Source organism: Balaenoptera physalus (genome assembly GCF_965194825.1).
Source record: "Balaenoptera physalus genome assembly, chromosome: 20".
Classification (NCBI taxonomy): Eukaryota; Metazoa; Chordata; class Mammalia; order Artiodactyla; family Balaenopteridae; genus Balaenoptera; species Balaenoptera physalus.
The window spans coordinates 64,500,590-64,514,279 of NC_138901.1; the positions used below are offsets into that span (position 1 = coordinate 64,500,590).

The 13,690-nt window shown below is 63.8% G+C and overlaps 1 protein-coding gene across 5 annotated transcripts in view; it reads right to left on the reverse strand.

The window, feature by feature from the left end:
* Window positions 1–13,690, reverse strand: part of RAI1 (retinoic acid induced 1) — a 106,934-nt gene that overhangs the window by 71,841 nt on the left and 21,403 nt on the right. Inside the window, exon 1 of one of the 5 annotated variants that reach the window (XM_082441320.1) lies at window positions 1,236–1,306. The exons of 3 other annotated variants lie outside the window; for them this stretch is intronic. The gene's annotated coding sequence lies outside the window, so the exon portion shown is untranslated. Of the gene's footprint in view, window positions 1–982; window positions 1,168–1,235; window positions 1,307–13,690 lie in introns of those variants that run through there. One more of the 5 variants, XM_082441319.1, reaches the window with a different exon arrangement.

Genomic DNA, 13,690 nt, shown 5'->3' on the forward strand with positions numbered 1-13,690 from the left:
CCGCATCCACTCGGCGAGCGCGATGCGGGCGCGGGGCGCGCGCGGGGAGGGGCGCGCGATGAGGGGGCTTGGCTGCGCGCAGCCCGCGCCCCAGACGCGGGGGAGGGGAGGAGGCGGAGGGGGCAGGGAAGGAGGAGGCGGGGGAGGAGCGGGAGCTGGTGAAGGGAGCGGGAGGAGGGGGCGCCGGGGAGACGCTCCCGCGGCTCTCACCGCAGGGGCTCGGGGTCAACGGCTAGGAGGCTCCGAGGCGCTTAGAGACCGGGCGGGGGGGTGGGGTGTGTGGGGGGTGAGTGTCTTCGTGCGCGCGTGCGCGCGCGCGCACGTCAGACATGGAAGGGGAGGGAGGGAACGCTTTAATATTTTCCCAGTGACTTACGAGCCCGTGGATGAGCTCCTGGCTGCGCGCTTGGGCCCGTGTGTGTATCAGTGTGGCTGTGTGTTTCTGGTCTGTCTTCCGTGTGACTATCACGGGGCTTGGGGGCCTGCGGCGAGCTTGTGAATGTGCTTCTGGGTCTCAGGGGCACGGAGTGATGCGGTGCCTGCGTGGGGTTGTTTGTGTGCGATTGTTTATCGAGGGGTGCGGGACTGCGCCTGTGTGGGCCGTGTCTGCGTGAGGTTGTGTGTTTATGGGCTTGTCTGCGTGGGCCCGAGTGTGTCTCAGGGGTGTCGTGTCTCCGTGGGGGCTTGTTTGCGTGGGGCTGCGGTTGTAGGGGTGGTGGACCCGTGCAGGGCGGGGGTGCGCCCGCAGGCGGCCTTGTGTGGGGCTGGCGGGGCAGTGTTCTGCGTGCGGGGCCGAGGCCTGGCTTGTGAGGAGGTGGGGGGGTCCGCGTGGCGTCGGGGACCGCACCGCCGCAGAAGAGGCGCTTGAGGCACGAACAGGCCGCGCTGGGGTCGGGGCGAAGCGAGACGAGTGGTGGCGGAGGAGAGAAGGCGGAGAGCCGGGGGCCCGCATCCCGCCCCCACCCCACACCCCCGTCCGCACCAGAGACGCAGCTTGGAAATCCTGGCCCTGGCCAGCCCCGCGGTCCTAGAGGCACCGGGTTTGGAGGACCCTACCGGGCCGGGAAGACGCCTACGGGCTGGGGGTTAGCGGGGACCCAAGGCTCGGAGATCCGGGAGCAGCCCAGAAGCGCGCGGCGAGGGCTGCCCGCAGAGGCGGGTCGCGGTCCGGAGACGGCGGAGGACCAGGCCCAGACAAAGAAGAGCGGGGCCGGGGCCTCGAGGCGGGACCGTACCTCCGGTTCCCCCGCGGCCGAGGGGCGGCCCCCCCTCGCTCCAGTCCCGGGGCCGCCGCCGGAGCGGCCCCAGAGCCCCAGGGACGCGGAACTACGCGCCCCGGGCGGGGCCAAGGTGGGGGGCGGGGGTGAGCGTAGCAGGCGGGCGCCGCGCCCCGGGGCCGTGATTGAGCGCTCGGCAGCCCGCCCCTCGCCCGGCAGCGCACCGCCCACGCAGCCATTCATTCATTCATCCATCCTCTCTCCATCCACCCACCTTCTATCCATACACGTGTCCGGCCTATCGTCCGTCCGCCCGATTATCGCGCCAGGGATCACCCTGATGCGTCAGAGCGGGCTCTCTCCACTTTCTCCTGCTCGCCAGTCTGTCCGTGCCAGTCTCCTCGGCCGGCACCTTGCCTTCCCTCAGGCCCCTCTCTGTCTGGCAGGAGGGAGGAGTGCACCCCACGACCTGTCACACTCGGGCTTTGCTTTTCAGTGATTCAGGGGACCCCTGTCCCCGCCTACTAACCCCCCCACTAACGGATGCCTACATCCTACACCCACCCCTGCCTTCTCCCCGCCCTCTCTGGCCTTCCCTGAGACCTGGTGAGGGCAGTGGCCAGCAGCACATCACACCACTGCTGGAGGGCCTCCTCAGCCCAACCTTCTCTGGGCTGGGGATGGGGGCATTCGAGAGGGGGTTTATGAAGGATTGCTCTGCCCCCAGGTCCTGGTGGCACAGGGGCCATTAGGACCCCAGTGACCAGAACAGTCACTCCCAAACCTGCCATTTGTAAGGTGTCAACTGGGGATGAAAAAAAACAGGTTCCTGGGCTCTAGCCCAGACCTCATCAACCCAAGCGCCCAGAGCCTCTTCATAGGCTGTTCCCTCTGCCTGGGAATCAGCATCTCACAGCCAGGCTTGGGAGCCACTGGCCTGGAACATCTTACAGCCTGCCCAGTCCTGAGTGCCACCGCCTGGGGCACAGAGCGGCCCTTTTTGCTCCCAGAAATGGACCCTCTAGGCTGACCCCAGACTCACCTGGGAAGGACGCACCAAAAACAGAGATGCCAACTGCAGGCACCTGATCCCACCAGCAGGCCCTGAGCAGCCTCTCCCCGCTCTAGGCTCTAGCCCCACCCCCCATCTCTAAAATGCAGACTGCTTAATCTCCATCTTCGATTATCTGGCCTGGGAACCAGGGTCACTCAGTCCTGAGGCCGCTCAGCGAGCCAGGGGAGGCCCACTGTGTGCACCATTAGACAAGAGAGTCCCAATCCCTGCTGGGACCCCCGACCCAGCCTCAGTGCCACCTGACCCACAGCCTCAGACCCTCCCTGCCACATTCTGACTCAGCCACCTCCTCCAGCCACCCACGGGCTACGTGGCAGGGGCGGAGAATGAGGATGGTAGTGGATGCCCCCTTCCCCTGGGGGGCAGGCACAGGCTCCCTCCCCTTCCTGGTTGCAGAGTGATCAGAAGAAAACATCCTCACAGTGGCCAAAGCTCCCACACGATCAGCTCCCCCTGCCCCTCACCACTGTCTCCTTGCGGTTCCTTGAATTCACCAGGCACATTCTCACCTCAGGGCCTTTGCACTTGCTGGTCCTTCTGCCTGCAATGCTCTTCCCCACCTTCTAATGTACCATACAGTTCACTGACATATGTATTTTGTAGGAATTTTTGTTTGCTCACTGGTGTATCCTCCGTGCCTGGAATGGTGCTTGGCACACATTCAGTAAGTATTTGGTGACTGAGTGAGTGAGCCTGACCCAGCCCGGGGCTTTCTCTTTGAACCCAGGGCCCCTCTGGAGAACAACGGGAGGGGACAGAAAACAGCGGGGCAAGGACAGATGGTATGACTCATCCAAGGTCACTCTAGGGCCCTTCGTGGATTCTGGATTCCGAGCACGCGTCCTAAGAGTCTGGAGGAATGAGGTGGCGAGCCATGGCTCATCCCAAAGGAGGATAAGGGCGTGGCTGAGGGTCCAGATTCACACCTGCCGAAAAGGACAGAGACCCCCTACCCGGCCAGGGTCCTTCCACCAGTGTCGTCATGGAAGGTGGTGAGGATAGCCCCTCACGGAAGGGATCTGCCAGTCTCTGAGAGACGCCAGGCTCAGCGCCAGCAGAGGACTTGTCAAGGACACACAGCAGGACAAGCTGATCCCCACCTGACTGTAGGTTTCCAGAGCAGGCACGCAGTAGGCACTTAGCAAAGGAATGAATGAAGTGACAGCGTCAAGATCCAGGCTTAGGTCTGCCTGTCCCATCAGACCCTACACTAGCAGGGCTCATGGGACTGTGGCGGCCGCGCCCAGCACGCGGCGGGTCTTCTGTCCACACTGAGCCAGCTGCCTGGCTGGCTGGCTCCCTGCTCTGGCCAGGGGTCTGAGTCCGTGGCCCACCACCTGAGTACTGCACCAGGCTTGGCGGGGAGAGGGGATGCCCTCGCGTGGCTGGCAGGAGAGTTCCGTGGGCCTGGGTGGGGTGTTCACGGTCTCAAAGGGCCGCTGCTTCCTGGGGAGGCGTGGCTGCAGTCAGAGAGCCAGGGCTTGGACTGGCGGCCCTTCACTCGCCCAGCACTGTCTGCGAAGCCGCCTTCCTGCAAAGCCTGTGTCCAAATGCTGTCCAGGGTGAAATAATAAACAGGGACCCCAGGCGGGCAATGCGGTCAGCGGGGCTGCCAGATGTTGGGCTCACTGACAGGCCATCAGGGAAGGGGTGAGCCAGGCGCCACCCTGGTGGGCACGAGAGGCGGAGAAAAGGCACGTGCACTCCAGACACCAGGCCAGGCGGGTGCTACCGAGACCCAGAAGTCTTGTTCAAGCTCAGCCCTGCTCTGGTGACCCCCAGGCCTCCTGGCCTCAGGGGGGCTGCAGCTCGCCGAGGAGAGGACGCAGCACCAGGTGTCTGGCCTGCAGGGGTGCAGGCCTGGGGTCAGAGGTGCACCAGCAATTTCAAGTTTCCATCTTTCCCTCATCTCAGCCACCCTCCCCATTTCAGAGACAGGGTCCCTGAGGTCCAGATGGCTGACTGGCCCACCGTCACCCAACTGCTTGGCCCATATTTACTGAGCACCTACTATGTTCCAGGACCGTTCTATGTTCCAGCAACTCAATCCTGCACGTGAGGATTCAGAACAAGGAACAAGACAAAGCTCCCCTTCTTCCTCGTCGGGACACTGTCAAGAAACTGCATGAGTGAGCGAGTTCCGTGGCCTGTGACATTTAGGGGAGGTGTGCTGTGACAAATGAATGAAGCTGGGGAGGGGGCCGGGAGAACCCGGGGCGGGGATGCTGTTTTCCTGTCGCTGGCCAGGGAACTGGCACTTGAAACAGGTGAGAACAGACCTGAAACACGAAGGCGGTGAGGCAGGCAGCTACCGGGGGTAGAGCTGTGCAGACAGAGGGGACGGCAAGGGCGGAGGAGGCCCAGAGGCCGGCGGCCAGAGTGGAGGTGCAATGGGGCACGTGGGAGGAAACAGGGACAGAGAAGGGACAGGAGCCACCCACGGGCCCTTGTGTCCGTCTGTAAGGCCTGCAGCTCTCACGGGGCACGAGATGAGGTGTCCCTGCAGCGCTCTGAGCCAAGGAGGCCAGGGACCTCCACGGGTCCTCACAGGGGTGAGGCCAGGGCAGGAGCAGGGAGGCCAAGGGAGGTGGCCTGGCCGGGACGGGGACCAGGGAGAGCCGAGAGGGTGTCCAGTTCTGGGTTTATTTTGGAGGTAGGGCTGACAGGATTAGCCGCTGCGGTCAGCCAGGTAGGCGCGTGGGGCGGGCTCCCCCAGCGGGAGGGCAATCCTCCTGCCCCTGTGACAGGTCTGTGACCTTCACGCCCACTCTGTCAGCTCAGATGCCTCCACTGTTAGCAGATGTGCCAGGAGCCGTGCCCGCCTGGTTCAGCTCCGGTGACCTGACAAGTTGCGTCCACTCCGAGCCTCAGTTTCCCCTTCTTATGCACCTGTGGGTCCAGGTCAGCAGCCGAGGCCCGTGTACCTCCCTCCCCGCGGCTCCTGTCCACCTCACAAACCAGCAGGCAAGCCCGCCCCACGGATCGCTCCTTGACCCAACGTTTCTGGAGTGCCCAGCGGGTGCCAGGTGTTGTCAGGGCGCCGCGGAGACGGCAGAGAACAAGGCAGACCCGCACCCTGCCCTCGTGGGCCAACGTGGACAGCAGACGGCTCCCGCCCGCCTCCTTTTTCTCCCCAAACCCTCTCACGCCCAGCACGTCCTGAGAGCTGGGCCACGATGTGGACTCAGGGTAAAGAACTTGACGTTTTTGCTGGGGGCGGGGGGATCAGGAGTATAAATACCCAAGTCCCCTAAGTTTGGGGCACATTTTCCGTCTGTTCATCTCCCCCGCATCCCAGGGGCCGGCAGGAGAGGTCGCAGGCAGGTGTGGGGTCTCCCCATTTAGGTTCTGCCAGAGTCAGGGCAGGAGCAGGGCTGCGTGGCGCCCATCTCTCCTGCCCGGGGCTGGCCTGTGGCCCTGGGGCTGCCTGCGCTGGGGTCTGCTCACCGTGCCTGCTGAATGTCAGGCCAAGAACGGTCCTTCTTCCTCCTGCCTTTGATCTGTACGACCTTTGATCTGTGCCATCTGTCTGTCCATCCTTCCTTTCTAGACTGGTGGGAGGCCACCAGACGAGGTCACATAACTTCGTACTCAGATAGGGCACACCCACCTGCTAGGGGACCCTCTTCCCTGGGTGTGGGACCTGGCCTGGAGGTCCCAAACTTTCTCTCTCTCACACACTCACCCTGCCAGTAGCCTCCGAAGCCTCCCTCTGCTGGGGGATCCAGGCCAGTGCAGCCCCACCGCCCTGCCCGCGCCATCACCTTCCTCTCTCAGCGTCCCAGCGCACCTGAAGATGCTGGATTCTGTCCCTGAGCTTGGAGACTGCAAGTCCCCGGATTCGGACAGCGGATCAGTGGGGGGAAAAGAAGAGAGAAGGAAGACAGACGGACGGACGGACGGGAAGTGCAGATGAAGGACAGAGGGCAGGGGGGAAGGAAGGAGGGTGAGAGATGGGAGCAGAGTGGAGGGAAGAAGGGAGCCTGGAGGAGAGGGTGGGCAGGGGTCTCCCGGTGCCTCTCCCGCTCCGCATTCTCTGGAAAGGTCCTGGGACCGGAGGGTACACCTTGGTTCCTGGCTATGACCAAGGCCACCCACTCCTGGCACTTCTGGCCTGGCTGGGATCCTGACTTGGCCCTGGGAGCAGCTCCTGGCAGCCACATGCCTGCTTGGTGCCCAGCAGGGCCCACCGAGGGGCTGGGGGCCGCAGTGTGGCTGAGGCCTAACCGGTCCACGGCACCAACGCGGATGAACCCCTGGCCCCAGCCACAGACTGACCCCCGCCCTCTGCCGGGGATGGACTTCTGACCCCAGCCATAGTCTCTAGCCACAGGCTGACCTCTGACCCCGCCCCAGCCTCAACCCTGATGCTGGCAGAGGCCTACTGTGGTGACCATCCTGTGGACGTGTTCCTCTGGGGACCACGTAGGAAGAAGGGAAAAGGCCCAGTTCAGGGCCACTCACCCCCCAGGTAAGAAGCACCATCAAGCCCGCAGTGGCCCACACAGAGGCCTCAGGCCTGCGGTGACTGGGAGGCTGGACGCACACACGCAGCCAGGCCCCAGGGCACAGCCCCCGACACAGGCAAAGAGACATGTAAAGACACACACAGGTACCAGCACACACACGTGTGCACACGCAGACTGTCCCTGCCCCCTGCCCCTTCTCGCTGGGCCACATGGCCCCTCCGGCCCAGGCCCAGGGGCTCCCTAGGCATCAGCGAATGGGAGCGACAACAGACAGCCCTCCACTTCCTCACGGCCCCTCCTTGGGCCCCAGTGGCTTCCTCTGCCCGCCTGGGAGGGAGCCCAGCAAGAGGGCGAGCGTTGCTCCCTCCCCCAAACTCCCCCCACTTCACACAGCAGATGGAGGCGGTCAGGACGTGCACACACACACTCCCCTGATTAGACACACACGTGCTCTGATATGCAGGCGAGGAGATGCACACAGGGCGTGTATGCATGTGCGTGGGGCACAGGGTGAGGGCACGCAGAGACTCCTCTGTGACAGCGCCACACACACCCACACCTGCCTCCGAGTCACCTTCCCAACCCCAGCGCTCGTCGTGCCCCTACCTCTGGTGGCTCACGTGACCCCTCCAGCCCCTTCCCAGCTCCGCTCAGAGCTCCTGGGGCCTCTGCCCTCCCTCGACTTGGTGGCTCCAGGGATGCGGCCCCCAGGGACTCTCCTGGCCCACAGTCCCCGGCACCTGAGGACCCGAGTCCTCCTGACCTTGTCCCGCCTGGCCCCAGGCTGCTTGTGGCACGCTCTTGCTAAGGGGGACCCAGTCCCCTGCCCCAGCTGCAGGATGAGGGAGGCCCGGGCCCAGTTTCTCCAGGCGCAGGTGAATCCCGGGGACATTCACATCAAAAGCCTGAATTCAGGGCCTCCTGGATCTGCAGAGAATGTCCTCTGGAAGGATGGAGGAGAAACTGCTGGCGGGTGTGGGCGGGGGCCGTTTGGGGGGCTGCGTGAGTGTGAGTGTGTGAGGATGGGGGAGGGGGAAGGGAAGGGGAGGGGAGGGGATCTCTGTCCTTGGGCTCCTCCTCCTAGTCTGGCTTCATCCCAAATTCCCTGGTGGAAGCCGGGTGGGGGCAGGGGTGGCGGGTGGAGATGGCGCCAACTCCACCAAGCGCTCCCCGGGGAACCGTCCCAGCAGCCTTGGAGGTAGGTGTCTTCGGCCCACCTCAGAGACACGGAAACTGGGGCTGGGGGAGCAGAAGAGCAAGGCACAGGCCTGGGTGACTTCAGGTCCAGCCCGAACCGCCGCGCTGTCCCCAGAGCTTCTCGAGGAGCCGCTCTCATGCACCTGTTACGCCCCGGCCCCAGCCCAGCGCAGCCCACCCGGCACACGTGTGGAAGAAAGGGGTCCAACCCTGGCTTCAGACGCCCTGCTGGGCTCTCCAGGAGAGTTAGTGGGAGCTGAGGTCACCACACTCCCAGACACCCTGAACCGGGAAAGGCAGGCCCCCACCTGCCCCCAGAGCAAGTCCAGCTCTGCCATATCCCGGCTGTGTGTCCCTGGGCAGCTCCACACCCTCTCTGGGCCCGGTTTCCGCAGCTGAGAAGAGGGATAAGCGTCTGCTCCTGCTTGTGGGTGACAGTGGCGGGGGATGGGAGTGGGGCAGACACGGGCTGGACAGCAGGCTTCTAGGCTGTAATAGCTCTCTCCCTGACGTTAGCAAAAAGCTCACGGTGTGCGACCAGGAGACTCCTCCCAAACCTAGGACCAAAACAGATGTGAGGACCCTTCACTGGACAAGCTGGCAGGGCCGAGAGCCAAGTCCAACCAGCCACGACTAGCAGCGTTTCCAGCGGCTCCCCTGCGCTTCGGGCGGAGGGGGGAGGCCGACTGCCGGTCAGCTTCCTACATGGTCCACACGCTCCCGGGGCCTGTGGCAACAGACTCACTCAGCGGCTTCCCATTGCGTTTCTCAGCCTCGGTTTTTTCACCTTTAAAAGGGGGTGTTGATTAATGGAAATTAGCACGTGGAAGTCACTGTGGGATTTGCCTGCTTTATCTCTGAGGATGATTATTCCCTTCTGGTCTATGGAGAGAGCTGAGTTTTCAGCCTCTGGGATGAGTATCAAATTCCAGTTCCATGGCGATGGTCTGAACGCTGCATGTGGTCACCCTACTCAGCCGGGCTCCTGGGGCAGAGGCCCAGCCCCGCTTCGTCCCAGAACCGCACGGCCACCGACACCGCCCTGGGCTGCTAATCCCCAGATCCCTCCACAGCCTCCCAGCAGCCAAGTGCAGGGCAAGGAGGCGCCGGGAGCCCCATGCCACACACCCAGAAACTAGGGCTCAGAGAGGGAGGTGAGGAGGAGTAGAAGCAACAGGAAGACAGCTTTCGCCTCCATATAAGGAAGAACTTGCTCACAGGCAAGAGCTGCCCAGGAATGGAACGAGCCTGCCGCCTGGGGAGGTGGTGAGCGGCCTGTGGCTGACGGCGTGCAAGCAGACAAAGGGGGTCTCCGGGTGGGGGCGCCACACAGGCGGCACGCACGCAGGCCGGGGGAGGGCCGCGGGGATCTCTGGTCCTGTGACTTGACCGAGAACACGTGAGCAGGCACGGAATTCCAGAAGGTCAGAGCTGGGGGCCAGAGCTGCCACGTGAAAGCCCGCAGACCCACAGACGGCATCTGAAACGGGCTGGAGAAAGGGGCCCAGCCCTCCAATCGATTCCCTACCCCCCCCCCATCACGAAGCACTTAACCTTCAGAGGAAAATTCCTACTTTTAATTTTAGAAGTTGGAAAGTATACAAAAGTAGAAAGGAAAAAAAGCCAAAGTCCCCCTTGCCCTGGGACAGTTACCACTAACACTTCCTTCCAATCTTCTCTACGTACATCAGTTTTGGTTAGAAATCCTGGTGTGCTCTAAATTTTAAAAAATTAAGATACAATTCACATACTATAAAATTCACCCTTTTAAAGCAGTTTTTGGTATATGCACAGAGTTGTGCAACCATCACCACTATTTATTTCCAGAACATTTTCATCAGAAAGAAACCAGTACCCATGAGCAGTCACCCCAGTCTCCCCCACACCACAGCTCCTGTCAACCGCTCATCTGCTCTCCGTCTTTAGGGGCCAGGGCAGCACCTCTTCCCGGCCTCCCTGTGCCCACCCCGGCCCCCTTCAGCCCTCTGGCAGCCTAGAGAGCCTGCTGAAACCCAAGTCAGATCATATCCCGCCCGCCCGCCCTCAGAACCCTCCGTGGCTCCCACCTCACCCGAGCTACAACCACACTTACACTTCGGCCCACAGTCCCGTGCAGTCGGACCTCTGCTGCCTCACCTCCTCCCACCCTCCCCTTCGCTCCCTCTGCTCTAGGCACGCTGGCCTCCATCAAGCATGGTCCTGCCCCAGGGCCTTTGCACCAGCTGTTCCTCTCACCTGGAACACGCTTCTGCTAGGCTCAACTTTCCCCACCACTCCCTGTAGTTCGGCTTTCTTCTTCTTCTCCTTCAGGACACATCACCTGACATTCTTTCTGTCCCATCTTCTCCACTAAAATGGCAGCTCGCACCTAGCACTGAGTTGCAGTTCAGTGAATATTTGGGTTGTTTCCAACAGAACAAGCAATGTAAAGGAGCACATGCAAAACCCACGCGCCTACAGAGCCGTCGTTGTGAACTGGCCGCCCCTCTGCCTGTGGGCATGCGAGGTGCAAGCCACACGGTGCCTCTCCAAACCTTGCCAGGGGAGTTCTGAAAACTCGGATCTGGTCATCCATGCCGCACAGCCGCAGGACGTCAGCAGGCGGTGAGGCTCCCACAAAGGCCCAGCCGACCCCGCCCCATCCCAGCTACAGCCCGGCCCCTCCCCAGGCCCCGGAGCTCCCACCACCCTAGCAGCTGCTGCAGACGGTGCCTGCTCTCGCCGTGGTCCCACACCTGCTAAGGGACCCCACCTCACGTGCCCCCTCGGGTGCCCCCCCACCTCCCCCTCTGACAGAGCTAGGGGGCACCCTCTCCCTCCCAGCCTCCCCTGGCCCTGGCTGCGCCCAGCACACAGTAGGGCACATAGGAGGCAGGAAGCTGCGTTAAGGGGCTGAGCGAACGGCCCCGCCCTGAGGGCTCTACTGCAACGCGCGCGCGCCTCGAAGGGTCCAGCTGGGGTCACGCTCAGTGCCCACACTTGCCAACCACCTACTGTGTGCTGGCAGGAGACACAGCGATGGAAAACCCAGGACAGCCCTGGGGGGTGGGGGGGAGGTCAGGTACAGAGAAGAGGTGGGAGGGCTGGAGCCCAGATGTGCCGCTGCAGTCGGGCCCGCACGTGCGTGTGTTCGCATTCACGCTGACGACAGCAGGCTCCACAGTGGGCAGAGGCCGGAGTTCTCCCAGGGCCTCGGTCTCCCCCTCTGCATGCAGGGCTCCCCAGATTGCCAGCCTCCCTGGCCCCACGGCTCAGTCCCGCCTCCCCGGAGAGGTTTTCCGGGTACTGCGGCCCTGCCTTCTCATCCATCAGGATTTTGCTGCATTCCTGTGAGTCATTCTCCAAACAAACCCGTTCGAGGAAGAGAAGGGAGCAGGGGAGGGTAAGAGGGGAGGCTCCATGTGAACCCAGCTCTGCCTCCCACCCACTCCCCCTCCACACCCCCTCCGATGCACACATGGGGCCCCCAGGAGAGCTCTGGAGTAAGTCTGGTCAGTTGTGCTGTGGAGTTGCTGTGTGACCTTGGGCAAGACCCTTGCCCTCTCTGGGCCTCTGGAGAAGATAGCCCTGAAGGTCCCCAGCTATAGGATGCACGGGCTTCCGCAGGGGCTGTCTGTCACAAAGGAGGCAGGGTGTGAGGGAGGTGTGCCCGGGGTGCCCGATGCGGCTCTTCCCACTTCCTTTTCTGTCTCCCCACCTCTGCAGTGAGGAGGGCAAGGACTCAGTAGGCAGGGGGCCGAGGAGCGGGCAGAGCAGCTTGTGCCAGTCACAGGGCTCAGACCTGCCTCGCCCGCCCGCCGCGGGACCAGCGAGGCCTCCAGCGGAAGGCCCATCCCCTGCACCAAGGGCGCTGGGCAGGCCTCCCCCGCGGGGCCAGGAGAGAGGGGGGTCTCTGGGCAGAGCCCAGCTCTGGGGTGGGGGATGGGACACCGCCTAAGCCAGGAGGAAAAGTCCCCACAGCAGCAGCGGGAAGCGAGTCTCTGGCTGCGTCTGTGTGCGTCATTCCGTGTGCGTGCACGCGTGTGCGTGTCAGTAGAGCGGCTCCCCCCGGAGTCAGTGGCTGTTTCTCAGTGAGAAGCTGGCCTCTGAGTCGCCCTCACTGCGGCCACCAGTTCTGACCGGGGCACGTGCAGCAGCCCGACGCCCTCGTCCGCGTGTCCGTCTGTGCCTCGGGATCCGGCTGGTCCGAGGCCAGCTGGCACACCTGTGTGTGTGTGAGACGCAGGCTGTGCGGGCCGTGGAAGGGCTAGGAGCACCCACGAGCATGCCCACAGCGTGGCGGCTGGCGTCCAGGGTGAGCGCCCAGCTGGAGGACCTCCTCCCGAGGCACGACTCCGGGGGCTGCCCCTCGAGGCTCCCGCTCTCCGGCTCCAGAACAAGCAGCTTCCAACCCCGGGAGCTGCACCCACGCATGCGCCCCAGCCTGGGGCTCATATCTGGGGGCCCCTTGACACTCAGAGCAAAGCTGCCGGCCACGTGCCTGGGCACGGACTCTGGACCCGGTATTAGGGTGCAAGGAGCCCGGGAAGGGGCCCGCCCGCCTTCCCAAGGCCCAGCAGGTCCTGGGTCAGGCCTGGAGGCCACAGCCTGGCCCAGAGGAGGGAGGTCAGCGGCCTGCAAGGGCACGGGGGGCAGGGGGCAGACCCAGGGCTGCGCAGGACAGAGACCCTGGGGGGCAGCCAGGGGTGCTCAGCCACTGCTCCCAGCTGGGACGAGGGAGGGTCAGCTTATAGGCGCCACGGAACAGGGGTAACCAGAGCCAGAGGCCAGGAGGCCAGCAGGGCCCCCGGAGCCCAGGGTGATGAGGAGGAAGTGGGGGCTATGGGCGGAGAAGGGGAGTTTCTGAGCGTGTGGGAGAGACCAAACGGGGGAACTGAGAGGAACAGCCACACAGGACAGGACGGGGGCTCCCAGCTCTGCCCCGACCCAGGCTGGGATGTGGACCGTCCTCCTCACGGGTGGAGGCCAGGGGCTGGCACTGCAGTGGTTCCCGGGCTGCTGCCCGACCACGCAGGAGACCCCCGGGTTGCAGCCCCGCTCCTACTCTAAGTCTCTTCTCCCTGGGCCTCAGCCTCCCCGCCTGCAAAAGGGGCACCCCGGCCCACCCTGCCCCTGAGCGCACTCCCCTCTGTGCCTGGAGCTGGGGGCGGGGCACAGGACTCACCCCCCAGCTCCCCGCAGTTGCAAAGCTGGGATGCTGTGGGCACTTCCACCCGGGCTAGAGGATTTGAGCGCATACAGGACAGGCTTGGGTCAGTGTGCTGGTGCCCAGCCCAGGACAGGGACCTGGTCTCCAGACTCTGGGCCATCGCTCTGTGTCCCTCACCTTGTCTGGAACCCCTCGGTTACAAGAAGGAGAGTGTGGGTAGAGACGGCCACCGCTGAAGGATGGGGGCTCGGGGACACGGGGACACAGAGTCTCCCTGGGTCTCAAGCGTGACAAACGATGCACTGTCTGGGAACGTCACAGCAGGCGTGCAAGATGTAGGAGGCTGTGACCCACCGAGGCCGATCCCGCCCGGGAGCACCAAGACCTCAGGATTCCACCTGGTCCCCCAGCCTCACCCGGGAGTGAGAGCAGCCGGAGGGGCGGGCAGGAGGACGTGGGAGCCAAGCCCTCGATCCGGGCCGCGGGCACGCACATTCACCAAGAGCTCTCCCACTGGAGGGCAGCCCCCACTCCTGCTGCTTCCTCCAGGTCACATACGCTTGGAGAGGGCCCGGGCCTGCAG